Genomic DNA, 16,394 nt, shown 5'->3' with positions numbered 1-16,394 from the left:
GGTCGATGGGGTGATCAGGACGATAGTAGACGTCATCGTGAGCATCGTCATCGTCGGAATGGTCCTAGGTGTTTTGATATGCATCGTTTCATGCAGATGGGGCCTAAGCCTTTAGTTGGTGGAGAGACTCCCGATGATGCTGAGGATTGGTTAGAGCGCATGGAGAGTTGTTTCGTTTTGTTCATTCTCTAAGCCTGATTTCGAGGACGAAATCTTTTAAGGGGGGGAGAATGTAGTAGCCCGAATGCCGAATTGGGTAATTAACGGACTAATGGTGATTAATCATGATCGGAAGGTCCGAAGATGGGTCGGAAGCACCGAAGAGTTCGGAAGGTCCGAAGTGAGTTCGGTGGATCCGATCATTAGGTGTCAAGAGTTGATCGACACGTGGGAGTTCGGACGTTCCGAAGTGTAGGTTCGGTGGATCCGATCATGAGGTGTCAAGAGCAGCTGGACACGTGGGAGTTCGGACGGTCCGAAGTGTATGATCGGAGGATCCGATCATGAGCTGTCAAGAGCCGATGGACACGTAAGAGTTCGGACGTTCCGAAGAGGGTTCGGACGATCCGAACATGGCCTATAAATAGTGGTCGGATTTCCTCATTTTGACTCGCCAATTCAGAGAATTCCATAGCATTTCAGTCGTTTTCTGACAGGTTCTAGTATTGTTCCGAGATTTGGGCACTAGCGGGGAGCTGCTGGTCTTGTAGCAGAGCTGTGCTCTAGTTGGGAGCTAGCGGCGTCAGCGGGCTAGCGACGGACGAAGGTTTGGAATTTTATCAGTATTTATCTCAGGATGATCTAGTTAAGTCTGGTAGATAAGTTTAGTGATGGTTTTCACTTGATGAATAGGCTTGGATTAGACCTGTTGTCTGGTGGTTCCAGTGGATTAGGATTGCTGTGATAGAGGTACGAAAGTACTATCCGAGATATCCTGGTTGAGTATACATTCATATATGTGTTGCATGATTATGTGGTGCATTGATATATGTCATATGATGCATGCTATTATGTCACGTTTATTACTGCACGTTGCATTTCACGTTGAGCCGTATTCTCCTTCGAGATAGCCTTTGCTGTTGAGCTGTATCTCTTTCGAGATAAGCTATATCTTGTGGGGCCGCTCAGCCCTGTCTTGTCTTGTGGACGCATGGACACCGAGAGTACACAGTGGCCGACGGGTCGGGAGGGCTTCGGTGATCCGGGACATTTTAGGTCCACGTCTGTTCTTGTAGTGGATGCAGTGACCCAGAGGAGTACCGCGCGGCACTATCCACTTGGCGCCTCTAGACTGAGCATTGTTGAGATCCTTTTGTGACTCCTGTTTCTTGACTACCCTGGTATCATATCATAGCATGTGCATTTCATATAGGTTTGTATACTCATACTTTTGTACTGGGCGTTCTTATCGCTCACGTCCTCGGTTTTGTTTATTCTTGGACACCCCATTCCCACGGGGCAGGCCTCAGGTTGGACAGCTCAGGAGGAGCAGGAGGAGGACGTTGAGTAGCTGGTTGGTTTAGTTTATCGGTATTGTTCTGATTTCAATTGGGTTGTATAACTACTGTCATTTGTCCATATTTCCGCTGTTATCTCTGATTATTATTAATTAAGTTAAGTGCATGCTTAGTTCTTCATTAGTAGGTGATTCTGGAACGGGTCACTACAGTACAAACTAGCTCCAACTGAGATGTTAGAACTCAAGCAGCAGATTCAAGAGATTATTGACAATGAATTCATTCGCCCTAGTTTCTCACCGTGGGGCGCACAAGTGCTCTTTGTGAAAAAGAACGATGGGAGTATGAGACTGTGTATCGATTACCGAGAATTGAACAAGGTAACGATTAAGAACAAATACCCACTTCCTAGAATCGAAGACTTATTTGATCAGTTGCAGGAAGCTACAGTGTTCTCTAAAATAGATCTTCGATCAGGGTATCACCAGCTGAAGGTGAAAGATGCATATGTTCACAAGACATCCTTCAGGACCAGGTATGTGCATTACGAGTTCTTAGTGATTCCGTTTGGACTGACGAATGCTCCAGCAATTTTCATGGACCTCATGAACCGAGTATTTCAACCTTACCTTGATCAGTTCGTCATAGTATTTATTGACGATATCCTTATTTGCTCGAAGAGCCATGATGAGCACAGTCAGCACTTGAGGATAGTTCTACAGACCTTGCAGAGTCACAAGTTATTTGCGAAATTCAGTAAATGTGAGTTTTGGTTGGAGAAGGTAGCCTTTTGGGTCACATAATATCTAGCAGTGGCATCGAGGTGGTCCCAGCTAAGGTAGTGGCAGTCAAAGAATGGATTGAGCCGAAGAATGCATCAGAGATCCGCAGTGTTTTGGGTTTAGCCGGTTACTACCGTAAGTTTATTCAGGGGTTTTCGTCGATAGCAGTGCCACTCACTTCACTGACAAAGAAGAATGCAAAATTCATGTGGAGTGATGAATGTCAGAAGAGCTTTGATACTTTGAAGCAAGCTTTTATTTCAGCGCCAGTGTTAGCCATGCCGGCAGGGCAAGGTGATTTTGTGTTGTATACTGGCGTATCTTAGCTCGGGTTAGGCGCAGTTTTGATGCAACAGGGTCGGGTTATAGCTTATGCCTCCAGACAGTTGAAGGTGTATGAGAAGAACTACCCGACCCATGATCTTGAGTTATCCACCATCGTCTTCGCATTGAAGATTTGGAGACACTACTTGTATGGAAAGAAATGCAAGATATTCACTGATCACAAGAGTCTCAAATATTTCTTCACGCAGAAAAAATTGAATATGAGACAGAGACGGTGGTTGGAATTGGTAAAAGACTATGATAGCAAGATTAGCTACCATCCAGGAAAAGCTAATGTTGTCGCAGACGCCTTGAGCAGAAAAGTGGCAGTTGTAGCACAATTTTCAGTACAAAGAGCTCTTCAATATGAGATTCAGAGGTTTTGGTTAGAAGTTTATCCCAAGGGCAGAGCTTCCAGACTATCTAATCTGACAGTCAAATCAGATTTGCTAGACCGAATCCGTAGAGGACAGTCTTCAGACGAGCAGTTGCAGAAATGGAGGCTGAAAGACGAAGCCAAGGGCAGTGTACTCTACACAGTGTCCGATGATATTGTAAGATACAGAGATAGAATGTGGGTGCTTAATGTTGATTAGATCAGAGAAGACATCTTGTCAGAGGCACATGCGTCTCCGTATTCCATTCACCCAGGAGGTACCAAAATGTACAAGGATATGCAAATATTGTATTGGTGGCCAGGTATGAAACGAGACATCCGTCGATTTGTGTCTGAATGTCTCACTTGTCAGCAATTGAAGGCAGAGCATTAGAGTCCAGCAGGAATGCTTAAGTCACTCTCTATCCCAGAGTGGAAGTGGGAGAATATCACTATGGACTTCGTTGTTGGGTTGCCAAGGTCAGTCAGAGGATTCCATGTCATTTGGGTTATAGTGGACCGACTCAACAAGTCAGCACATTTCCTGCCAGTGAAGAAGACTTTCTCCATGACGTAGTATGCGGAGCTTTATATCAGGGATATCGTTCGATTGCACGGGATCCCAGTTTCCATTGTGTCCGACAGAGACCCGAGGTTTACATCGTCCTTTTGGAAGAGTTTGCATGCAGCCATGGGGACGAAGTTGCTTTTCAGTACAGCTTTTCACCCGCAGACAGATGGCCAGTCTGAGCGAGTGATTCAAATTTTGGAGGATCTATTGCAAGCATGTATGATCGATTTCCAAGGGACTTGGGAATCGAAGCTACCTCTAGTGGAATTTACCTACAAAAACAGCTTCCAAACATCTATTGGTGTGGCTCCCTATGAGTCATTGTATGGAAGGAAGTGAAGGTCACCAATTCATTGGGATGAGATTGGTGAGAGAGTAGAACTTGGTCCAGAGATAGTTCGGCAGACTGCAGATGTGGTGGTCAAGATTCGAGACAGAATGAAGACCGTCCAGAGTCGTCAAAAGAGCTATGCTGATAAGAGAAGAAGAGATCTAGAGTTTGCCGTAGGTGATCACGTTTTCGTGAAGATAGCACCATGAAGGGTGTTATGAGATTTGGGAAGAGAAGCAAGCTCAGTCCGAGGTTTATTGGACCGTTTGAGATTCTTGACAGAGTTGGGACACTAGCTTATCGTGTTGTCCTCCCACCGAATCTGGCCGGGGTACACAATGTGTTCCATGTCTCGATGATGAGGAAGCATCTAGCTAATCTTTCGCATGTTTTGAGCTATGAGCCGCTACAGCTTGCTCCAGATCTGTCTTATGAGGAGAGACCTGTCCAAATCCTAGACAGACAGGAGCGTAGACTTCGGAACAAAGTGACCAAGCTGGTCAAAGTCCGGTGGCTGAACCAATTAGTGGAGGAGGCCACTTGGGAGTCAGAGGCAGATATGAGAGTTCGCTATCCGGAGTTGTTTGGTAAGATTTAATTTCGAGGACGAAATTTATTTAAGTGAGGGAGGAACTGTAGAGCCCAAAATCAGTACACGTATAACCTATGCATTTATTTAATTGTCAAATCATTTATTCAAGTTTAAAAATGAGTTTTAGCGGTGCATTTATTTAAATTGCATTATTTTAAAGTTTATGTGATGCACGTTAAAATATTTCTTGAGTTTCATGTTTCAGGCGATTATTCGATGCGGGATCGAGGAAACAAAACCGGTGACGATTTTGGTAATCTTAAAACATGGTATTTTATTTTAAGTCAAGGATGAGGCATTTTAAATAATTTATTAAGTTTTAGTATTTTAAAGTCTAATTTATTTACTAGATGATTTTAAGATTTTTAAAACCTTTAAAGATTTAGTGTTTGTGCTCTTTATTATAATTAGGGGATTTTTATTTAAAGAGTAGTAGGGGTTAGCATTTTAATTAATTGTTGTGGGGACCCGGACGCTAATCAAGTTCTTAATCATCTTTGGGACTAATTAATCAATTATAAACAGGGTCTAATTTTTTTTTAAAATGCGGAACGTAGTGACATACAACATATATATACATGTCAGTATATAAAATACAAATCCTGTATTTCAACATTTATTCAAACTAGGGTTTGAAACTAAAGTCAAGTGTTTAACCCTACATCTAGTCCAAGTCCGGTGCCACCACTCTAATCACGATCTAGCTCTTCATCTCCTCGACCCTGGACCTGTCCCACCTGTTGTCAAGTACACATACAGACAAGACAACAGCCGGATATACCGGTGAGAATATAATCCCCAGTATAAATCAATGAAACATGCAATCATATAAACAATATAAAGCATGTAATCAGGTAACATGAATATGTATCAAAATCTGAAACATAAACAATATCAAATAAAACTGTCGACATTACTCATAATTCAGACTAGACTCAATCCTAGTCTAGGGATCTCGGTTTCCAGATGTGGTATTCCTATATCGAATTCCGTAAAGGCTGGAACCATAATTTCTATTACTCGATATAACCAGTGCCCTGGTATTCCTATACCGAATTCCGTAATAGAAGAATTCCAATACCCTTTACTCGATATAACCAAATATGGTGTTCCTATATCGAATTCCGTAATAGATTCCATTACTCGATATAACCAAACATCCAGTGTCCTGACCTAACCGTCAAGGACTGTAACTCTATCGCTAGCATCCTATCTTGTGACATAGTGCAATGTGCCGTGGCGATACCACCACTATCCGGCACTTCTGTCACAAGATAACTTGTCTAATACCTGTCATCTAAATACAAGAGAACAAGTACATTAATCAATGTAATGCAAATATCCATGCAATAAAATAAAGTATGTGATTTAGGGAAACCCAAGTCTAAACCGACTCAAGTCCATCTCCCAATACCACATTGACTTATACCTTTCGTTGCAGTCTCGGTTTCCTGCTCAGTCAAAGTCCTAAATTCACAGTCTGTCTGGTACTGACAATATCAATAATCTCATATCAATATACCAGTCAATTCCATAACAATCTAATCAATCTGGATTTAATACCAAATCAACGGTATAACGGTACAATTCCAATATCCCCGTCTATACCAATTCACCAGATAACATTTACAATCTATAACTCATATCCAATACCATCTATAATCAATCCATAATCCAAATCTGTCCGGTATAAATCAATATACCCTAAAAATTCATAACAATTCCATAATCAGTCCGTTTCTAAATCTGACTTCGATTCTATGATGTCTAACATGTCAAGAACATCATATATGAATCCTATTCAATTCTGACAATAGCATAATTTCAAAGCATGTCAAAACGTAGCAAAACTTACGTCAAAGTGTAGCCTACGTCGATAGGATTACAGTACTGAAGTCGGATTACAATTCAGACGGACGGATTGATCACACGATTGAAATTGAAATCAAATTCCAAAACTTTCTCTCAATTCCTCGATTTTTCGTTTCTGAAAGAAATAAATTGCAATGTATATATATATATATATATATACACGTACATGCAATTGCCAAATGTCGAATTTTCCTTCTGCATGACTCGCGCATATGCGCCACATCTTCCGCGCATATGCGCGAGACCTACTGGATTCGGCCTCGGCAGCTCGCGCATATGCGCGACTCTTTCCGCGCATATGCGCGAGGGCTACTGGAGTTTACCGTGGCGTTCCGCACAACTCGCGCATATGCGCGCACATTCATCGCGCATATGCGCGAGACCTTCTGTCCTGTTGGCGCATGTGCGCGCATTGGTTCGCGCATGTGCGCCACAGCTACTGTCCTCGCACATTCCTTTTCACGTGTAATCTTATTTCGTGTCTCGGTTAATCCTTTCATAATCATATCAACTTATAATTCAATAATTACTGATTACTGGGATTAATTTTCCGGGCATTACATTTCTCCCCCTCTAAGATACGATTTCGTCCTCGAAATCACAGGCATTCAAATCATATCCTTAAGAAGAAATGTAATTACAATCGAGTACGTATTTACATCAGTGAAACAAGGCTGGGAATTCCTGTCTCATGTCAGATTCAGTTTCCCACGTGGCTTCTTCAACACCATGACGAGTCCATTGAACTTTCACCAATGGAATCATTTTCGTTCTGAGCTGTTTTTCTTTACGATCGATAATCTGGATCGGTTTTTCGACATAACTCAATGTCTCATCCAGCTCAGTCTCGTCTGGTTGAATAACATGGGAATCATCAGGGAGATATTTCAGCAGCATAGATACATGAAAGACATCATGTATTCCGGATAATGAAGGCGGTAAGGCGAGTCGATAGGCACGATCTCCTATCTTCTCAAGGATCTCATATGGACCGAAGTATCGTGGAGACAACTTCCCTTTCTTGCCAAATCTGACAACTCCTCTGAAAGGTGAAATTTTCAGGAACACTCGGTCTCCAGCCTCAAATACCAACGGTCGTCGTCTGAGGTTGGCATATTTGGCTTGTCTGTCCTGAGCTGCCTTCATTTTCTTCTGAATCAGCTTTACTTTCTCAGTCATATCTCTGATCATATCCGGTCCAGTTTCAGGAACTTCAGAGATATTATCCCAGTAAAGAGGGGATCGACATTTCTTTCCGTACAACGCTTCAAATGGTGCCATTTCAATACTCGTTTGATAGCTATTGTTGTACGAAAATTCACAAAGTGGCAGTGCATCTTGCCAATTAGTGCTAAAATCCAGCACTATTGCTCTCAGCATATCTTCCAATGTCTGAATCGTACTCTCTGACTGTCCATCAGTCTGTGGATGATATGCGGTACTAAGATGTAACTTCGTACCAAGAGCTTGCTGCAGACTCTGCCAGAAGTGCGATGTAAACCGAGGGTCACGGTCTGAAACAATCGACTTCGGCACTCCGTGTAATCTTACCACTTCCTTGACATAAATCTCAGCCATCTGATCATATCGATACGTCATCTTGTATGGAATAAAACATGCAGATTTGGTCAATCGATCAATCACGACCCAAATCGCATCACAACCTCGGGAGGATCTCGGTAACTGTGTCACAAAATCCATGGAAATGTGATTCCATTTCCATTCAGGAATGGACAAACTCTGTAACAATCCTCCTGGTTTCTTTCTTTCAGCCTTCACCTGTTGGCAATTCAGACACTTGGCTACAAATTCAGTCACATCAGATTTCATTTGTTTCCACCAATACTGTGTCTTTAAATCATTATACATTTTCTTGCCACCAGGATGAATGCTAAAACGACTGTTGTGCGCTTCTGTCAATATCCGCTGTCTCAAATCTGAAACATTTGGCACAACAAGACGATTATTCACATACAAGACATTGTCACGAACCTGATATTCCGATTGATGTCCAGATCTAACCATCGCAATCGAATTCTGTACGTTCTGATCAATTTTCTGCGCCTCTTTGATTCTCAATGTCAATTCTGGTTCAGCTCGAATTGCATATAATCTTAGAGGCTGACAATCCGTCTCAAAAGCTAATCCAGACAAACAGCAGTCTTCTATCAAATTCGAGACACCTATCGTCGATAAGGATAGTGCACATACCTTTCGACTCAACGCATCTGCTGCTGCATTGGACTTCCCTGGATAATACTTAATCTCACAATCAAAGTCTTTCAGTAAATCCAGCCATCTCCGCTGTCTCATATTCAGCTCTGATTGCGAAAACAGATATTTCAAGCTTTTGTGATCAGAATATATCTCAAATTTTTCACCGTACAGATAATGCCGCCATATCCTCAATGCAAAGACTATGGCTGCCAATTCAAGATCATGAATTGGGTAACGAGTTTCATGGGGTTTCAACTGTCTTGAGGTATAAGCAATCACATGCTCTCGCTGCATCAAAACACAACCCAATCCTCGGTGAGATGCATCACAATAAACAACAAATCCACCAGTGCTTGAAGGAATCGTCAACACAGGCGAACTGGTCAGTCTCTTTTTCAACTCAAGAAAACTGGATTCACAGTCTTCTGTCCACACGAATGGAGCATTCTTCTGAGTTAACTGCGTAATCGGTTTGGCAATACTCGAGAAATCTTTAATAAATCGTCGATAATATCCTGCCAAACCCATAAAACTGCGAATTTCTGGTACAGATATAGGTCTCGGCCAACTCATCACGGCTTCAACCTTACTAGGATCAACTGATATACCGTCTCCCGATATAATGTGACCCAAAAACACAACCTGTTTCAGCCAAAACTCGCATTTCGACAATTTAGCATACAGTTTCTCTGCCCTCAAAATTCTCAACACAGTCCTCAGATGATTAGCATGTTCAATCATATTCTTTGAATAAATCAAGATATCATCAATGAATATGATAACAAAATCATCCAAGTATTTCTGAAAGACGCGGTTCATCAATCCCATAAATACCGCTGGTGCATTCGTCAAACCAAATGGCATGACAATAAATTCATAGTGTCCATACCTGGTTCTGAATGCTGTCTTTGAGATATCAGAATCCCTGACTCTAAGTTGATGGTATCCAGATCTCAAGTCGATCTTGGAATACACAGATGAACCTTGCAACTGATCAAACAGATCATCAATACGAGGCAATGGATATTTATTCTTTACCGTTGCCTTGTTCAGTTGCCTGTAGTCGATACAAAGTCTCATCGACCCATCCTTCTTTCTCACGAACAGTACTGGAGCACCCCAAGGAGATACACTAGGTCTAATGTAACCCTTGGCCAATAAATCCTCCAACTGTTCTTTCAACTCTTTCAACTCGATCGGTGCCATCCTGTAAGGAGCTCTCGAAATCGGAACTGTTCCTGGCATTAACTCAATGCCGAAGTCTATCTCTCGAATCGGAGGCAATCCAGGAATCTCATCTGGAAAGACATCAGCAAACTCACACACCACTGGCAAATCTGCCAATGATGGGCTCGTTTTCAGTAAGTCAACTAAATATACCAGGAATCCATCCGCTCCTTTCTGCAATAATCGAGTCATATTTATTGCAGATATCAAAGGAATTCTAGCACGCGAACCCTTACCATAAAATTCCACTCCTTTGCCATCTCAGGTCTGAATCGAACTATCTTGTGGAAACAATCGACTGTAGCTCGGTACTTGGTCAACATGTCGATGCCGACAATACAATCAAAATCAGATAAACCAAGCACAATACAGTCTAACTCAATCGTATGCCCATCGTACTGCAGTATACACGATTTCACAGATTTCACCGATATCAAACCTGTTCCTAACGGAGACGTGACAGATACTACAGTAGCTAAGGACTCAACAGGCAATGAATGCATTAAATCAAATCGCTCAGACATTATAGTATGTGACGCACCAGTATCAATCAGTACATAAGCAGGATAACCAGAAATAAAACAGTTACCTGCAACTACATCATCAGGTGCATCTTGTGCCTGCTCCTCGGTCAAAGCAAAAACTCTGGCCTGCTGTCTCGGAGGCTGGCTCGCGATCTGGCCCCCTCCTGGCCTCTGCTGTGACAGAGTAGACGGTGCTGGCTGAAAGGAATGAACGGCAGAAGATCGTCTCCCTGCCTGAGCCGCTGATCCAGATGACTCAGCAACCTGTGATCCCTGGGCACTCCTCTGGGGACACACTCGGGCAAAGTGTCCCTGCTGTTTACAGATACGACAGCTGCCAACTACTCCTCGGCACTGATCTGTGGAATGTCTTCCTCCACAAGTACCACAGTATGGTCCTGCATAGCTCTGGCTCTGGCCGGTCTGTCTAGAGCCACTCGAACTGGACGAGGTAGTCCCTGATTTCTTGAATTGCTTTCCTCTAGCCTTCAAGAAATCCTTCTTCCCGGTACCGCTGCTGCTGCCTCCTTCAAATCGAGGAGGTGGTTGTTGCTGTCCCGGTGCTGGAAGCACAAATGAAGCCTCTCTCTGCCTCATCAAGCCTGCCTCGGCTCCCTTGGCTCTGTTTAGGGCATCGGTGAAGTTGTTGGGCCTCCCAGTATTTACCAGCGTAAAAATCTCAGGATTTAGGCCATTTATGAACTGGTCTGCTACGGCCTCATCACTTCCTGCCACATGAGGGGCAAATCGGAGCAGAGTAGAAAACTTAGCCACATAATCCTCAATGTTCAACTGGCCTTGTTTCAGGTTCGCAAACTCGGCTCCCTTGTCCTTCCTATAAGAAACTGGAAAGAACCGTAGATAGAATTCAGTCTTAAACACATTCCAGGTAATGGCCATACCTCTCTGTTCCAATGCCCTTCTAGTCGTGATCCACCTGTGTTTAGCAACGTCATGCAACTGGTGTATTATTAGTTTCGCCCTCTTTTCCTCAGTATACTCCAACGAGTCAAACAGTGATTCAATGTCGTCCAACCAACTCTCACATTCCACGGAGTTCTCCGTTCCTTTCAAAGTCGGTGGATGAAATGACTTGAACCGTTTCAGCAATTTCTCCATTGCTGTAGGTGTCACATCCATGGGAGGATTCGAGGTACTCCCCTGTTCTGGCATTCTCCTCGGAGGCATATCTGATAACCAAAAGGGTTAGCAATTCCAACAATAATCCTATTTCAAGCCTCCCTGGATCATCTTACAGCTGATCCATTCCAATAATACACAATACCATATCAATAACAGATAAGTCAGGTAACATGTATTAAAACAAGAATCATGCTAGCAATCAAAAGCAGGAAAGAAAACACATTCTACCCCGCTCACTATCTCCTATCTCAATCTCAAGGATCTATCGCTCTGATACCACCTGTTGTGGGGACCCGGACGCTAATCAAGTTCTTAATCATCTTTGGGACTAATTAATCAATTATAAACAGGGTCTAATTTTTTTTTAAAATGCGGAACGTAGTGACATACAACATATATATACATGTCAGTATATAAAATACAAATCCTGTATTTCAACATTTATTCAAACTAGGGTTTGAAACTAAAGTCAAGTGTTTAACCCTACATCTAGTCCAAGTCCGGTGCCACCACTCTAATCACGATCTAGCTCTTCATCTCCTCGACCCTGGACCTGTCCCACCTGTTGTCAAGTACACATACAGACAAGACAACAGCCGGATATACCGGTGAGAATATAATCCCCAGTATAAATCAATGAAACATGCAATCATATAAACAATATAAAGCATGTAATCAGGTAACATGAATATGTATCAAAATCTGAAACATAAACAATATCAAATAAAACTGTCGACATTACTCATAATTCAGACTAGACTCAATCCTAGTCTAGGGATCCCGGTTTCCAGATGTGGTATTCCTATATCGAATTCCGTAAAGGCTGGAACCATAATTTCTATTACTCGATATAACCAGTGCCCTGGTATTCCTATACCGAATTCCGTAATAGAAGAATTCCAATACCCTTTACTCGATATAACCAAATATGGTGTTCCTATATCGAATTCCGTAATAGATTCCATTACTCGATATAACCAAACATCCAGTGTCCTGACCTAACCGTCAAGGACTGTAACTCTATCGCTAGCATCCTATCTTGTGACATAGTGCAATGTGCCGTGGCGATACCACCACTATCCGGCACTTCTGTCACAAGATAACTTGTCTAATACCTGTCATCTAAATACAAGAGAACAAGTACATTAATCAATGTAATGCAAATATCCATGCAATAAAATAAAGTATGTGATTTAGGGAAACCCAAGTCTAAACCGACTCAAGTCCATCTCCCAATACCACATTGACTTATACCTTTCGTTGCAGTCTCGGTTTCCTGCTCAGTCAAAGTCCTGAATTCACAGTCTGTCTGGTACTGACAATATCAATAATCTCATATCAATATACCAGTCAATTCCATAACAATCTAATCAATCTGGATTTAATACCAAATCAACGGTATAACGGTACAATTCCAATATCCCCGTCTATACCAATTCACCAGATAACATTTACAATCTATAACTCATATCCAATACCATCTATAATCAATCCATAATCCAAATCTGTCCGGTATAAATCAATATACCCTAAAAATTCATAACAATTCCATAATCAGTCCGTTTCTAAATCTGACTTCGATTCTATGATGTCTAACATGTCAAGAACATCATATATGAATCCTATTCAATTCTGACAATAGCATAATTTCAAAGCATGTCAAAACGTAGCAAAACTTACGTCAAAGTGTAGCCTACGTCGATAGGATTACAGTACTGAAGTCGGATTACAATTCAGACGGACGGATTGATCACACGATTGAAATTGAAATCAAATTCCAAAAATTTCTCTCAATTCCTCGATTTTTCGTTTCTGAAAGAAATAAATTGCAATGTATATATATATATATACACGTACATGCAATTGCCAAATGTCGAATTTTCCTTCTGCATGACTCGCGCATATGCGCCACATCTTCCGCGCATATGCGCGAGACCTACTGGATTCGGCCTCGGCAGCTCGCGCATATGCGCGACTCTTTCCGCGCATATGCGCGAGGGCTACTGGAGTTTACCGTGGCGTTCCGCACAACTCGCGCATATGCGCGCACATTCATCGCGCATATGCGCGAGACCTTCTGTCCTGTTGGCGCATGTGCGCGCATTGGTTCGCGCATGTGCGCCACAGCTACTGTCCTCGGACATTCCTTTTCACGTGTAATCTTATTTCGTGTCTCGGTTAATCCTTTCATAATCATATCAACTTATAATTCAATAATTACTGATTACTGGGATTAATTTTCCGGGCATTACAATTGTTAATAGAGTTAGTATTTTAATTAGCAAGGTAATTGGGTAATTGAGCCAATCTTTATTCCCCTAATTTCACAAAACTCCCGCACACACCTAATTTCACACACACACACACTCATGTACAAACACACACACAATTCCTTCACACTTTATTTTCAGACTTTTAATATTTTTGAGAGAGAAAACTAGGGTTATTGGTGTCTAGTGCACCCGCCCCATTCTCTCAGCAATTCCAACAAATTTTTGTGTGCTTTAGTGCAAGAAAATCGAGCCACCATCGTCCCAGATCAACCCTCACTCCGTCTCCGAGTCGGTATCGTCGGTTCGATAAATTTTAAAATCAAAGGCATGTATATTATTTTGTTTCTGCACCGATCTTGTCATAGTAATAATTTTGATGTTTATTGTATGAAAAACATGTGTATATTATGTGAAAGTTTGAGCAAAAATGATTGGATCACTTTTGAAACGTTTTTGGATCTCAAAACTCGAAGTTTGATGTGAATTTAAAAACTACGACTTTTCGGTCGACTTTTTGGAAAACTTTCAACATAAAAAACGTAGAACTTTTCGATACCTTTGATTTGACAGTAAATTCAAAACATTTGGATAAAATTTGAGTGAGTTATGATGTTTTTCGTGGGACTGCTCAAACTGCGTTTTCTGAAAAATTATGTTATTGATGTGTTCTTGAAGTTTTATTGTTGGAGGCTTCGTTGGGAATCGACGGGTGATTGTTTAGTTTCATTTTTGAAACTGGGATGATTTCCGCCCTCATTTGCTGAATGATGACTATATAACTTACCCACTACTAACCCCTCTCAGATGAGAATAAGAAAAAGATCGAGGATGAAGATAATATCTAGTTTTTGGGATAATGAAGAAAAATAAGACCACTGATGTTGTTTAGTTTCATTTTTGCTATATTTTATATTCCGCTGCGGTAAAACATTATTATGATTTGAGATGTTGTTTCGGAGTTCTAAAGACAATATTCCGTTTTATGAAATAAATAAATTGATTTGAAATTTTTTTACTTCAGATACTTGTTATTTACGATTGTATGATTGTTAAAAAACGCTGACGTCATGTACTTTGGTATTTTGGCATGACATATTAGTGGTACTAGAGCCGCCAAGTTCATAATCCTATTGGGAGAAATTCGTGCAACTTAGTGCCTATTTTAGTATTAAGTTGATCTGAGAAAGCGCTTAAGCATCGTCTATCGAATGCCTCAACGCCAGAAATTCGAGCTACAGGCACACCAGCACTGCCAAAAGGTACTTCAACGCAAACTTTTTGAGCCGCAAGCGCCTAAGCTCCACCAGAATGCACCTCAAAGCCAAAAATATAAGGTACCTGCACTTCAGCGCCGCCAGAAGGCGCTTCAGCGCCGCCAGAAGGCGCTTCAGCGCCTAGGTCTTTTTTCGTTTTTGGAAATTTTTGTAGAGCTCATAACTTTGCATAGGAAACTCGAACTCCAATTTTGTAAATTGTTCCAAAAACCTTATGACATAGGCTATTCACATAATTTACCTGTAGGAAAGATTAAAGTACCATAATACAAAGAAATGAAAGGGTATCGAATTCGATTGATTTGTATATATCAAAATCTCCAAACTTTCTGTTTTTGGAAAATTTCTCGAAAAATCTCATTTGACCCTATATACGTGCCAAAATTTCTAGAAATGTCTATTTGTCACCATTTTGAGGTTTTATGAGCATTTCCACTTGTTTTATTGTAGAGAATGATCGAAAGACCTCACCATAATAATTGCAACCCACACGATATGTTAATCGCAACCACAATAATGACTTGGTTACGATTTTTTTGGATTTAAGTTTGATTGACTATTTTGGATTATATCATAACCATGTTCGAGTGGATACTCATGTGGAGTTATTTCACAAAGTTGACTCGTTATGTCATTTCACGTGAATTCATGTGGAGTTATTAATATCTCAAAAAGATAGTATACAATTTATGTGCAATTGAATAATTCGATGGTTATTAAATGCCTACGCAAGTCAAAGCCATCTTTGTATTAGCAGCCAGGAAAAGAATAAAATGTTTATTAGCGTCTCTTTCAACTATAATTCGGGTGACGCCAATATGGTTCATGACATATTGTAAGTAGATGATACAAGGGAGAAAAAGGATAATGGAAAATATTATATTTTGGTTATATTACTTGCATATATATTTTTTATTTTTTGGTCACGTGGTTGGTTTATTTCGGTCTTAAACCAATTATTTGTACACTTTTTGACTTTAGTCTTTTAATCAGTGTATTGACGTGGAAGCGAAAAATAATGACGTGCTTCATTGAAAAGCTAAAATTAAAAAAAAAAATGCAAGTTAATTGACTAATTCAAGTGACACCAATATTGAGTAGACTAATGTGGGTTGATCTTAAGCTAATTTAACATTGTAACTATTAAATTTGAGTTAGAAAGATAAATCAAGTACCAATATTATAATCAATCTCAATATGATGAAGTAAAAAGTGAATAAAACGAATTTGTCTACTTCATGTGGGTGCCTAACTGCTAACTGGGTAATGTACATTGTAATAAATTTTTGAGTTGTATTGTGGATACATTTTTTAGGTCAAGTTTGATTTCATTTGAATTTTTTAGTAGTTGAGAAATTTTTAACCAATTACTTAAAGATTACAATATATTTTTCATTTTTTGAATGAGTGATTTTGTGAATATAATGTATT

This window comes from Primulina eburnea, chromosome 18 (assembly GCF_022965805.1).
Source record: "Primulina eburnea isolate SZY01 chromosome 18, ASM2296580v1, whole genome shotgun sequence".
Taxonomy (NCBI): Eukaryota; Viridiplantae; Streptophyta; class Magnoliopsida; order Lamiales; family Gesneriaceae; genus Primulina; species Primulina eburnea.
This window is presented reverse-complemented; position numbering follows the sequence as displayed.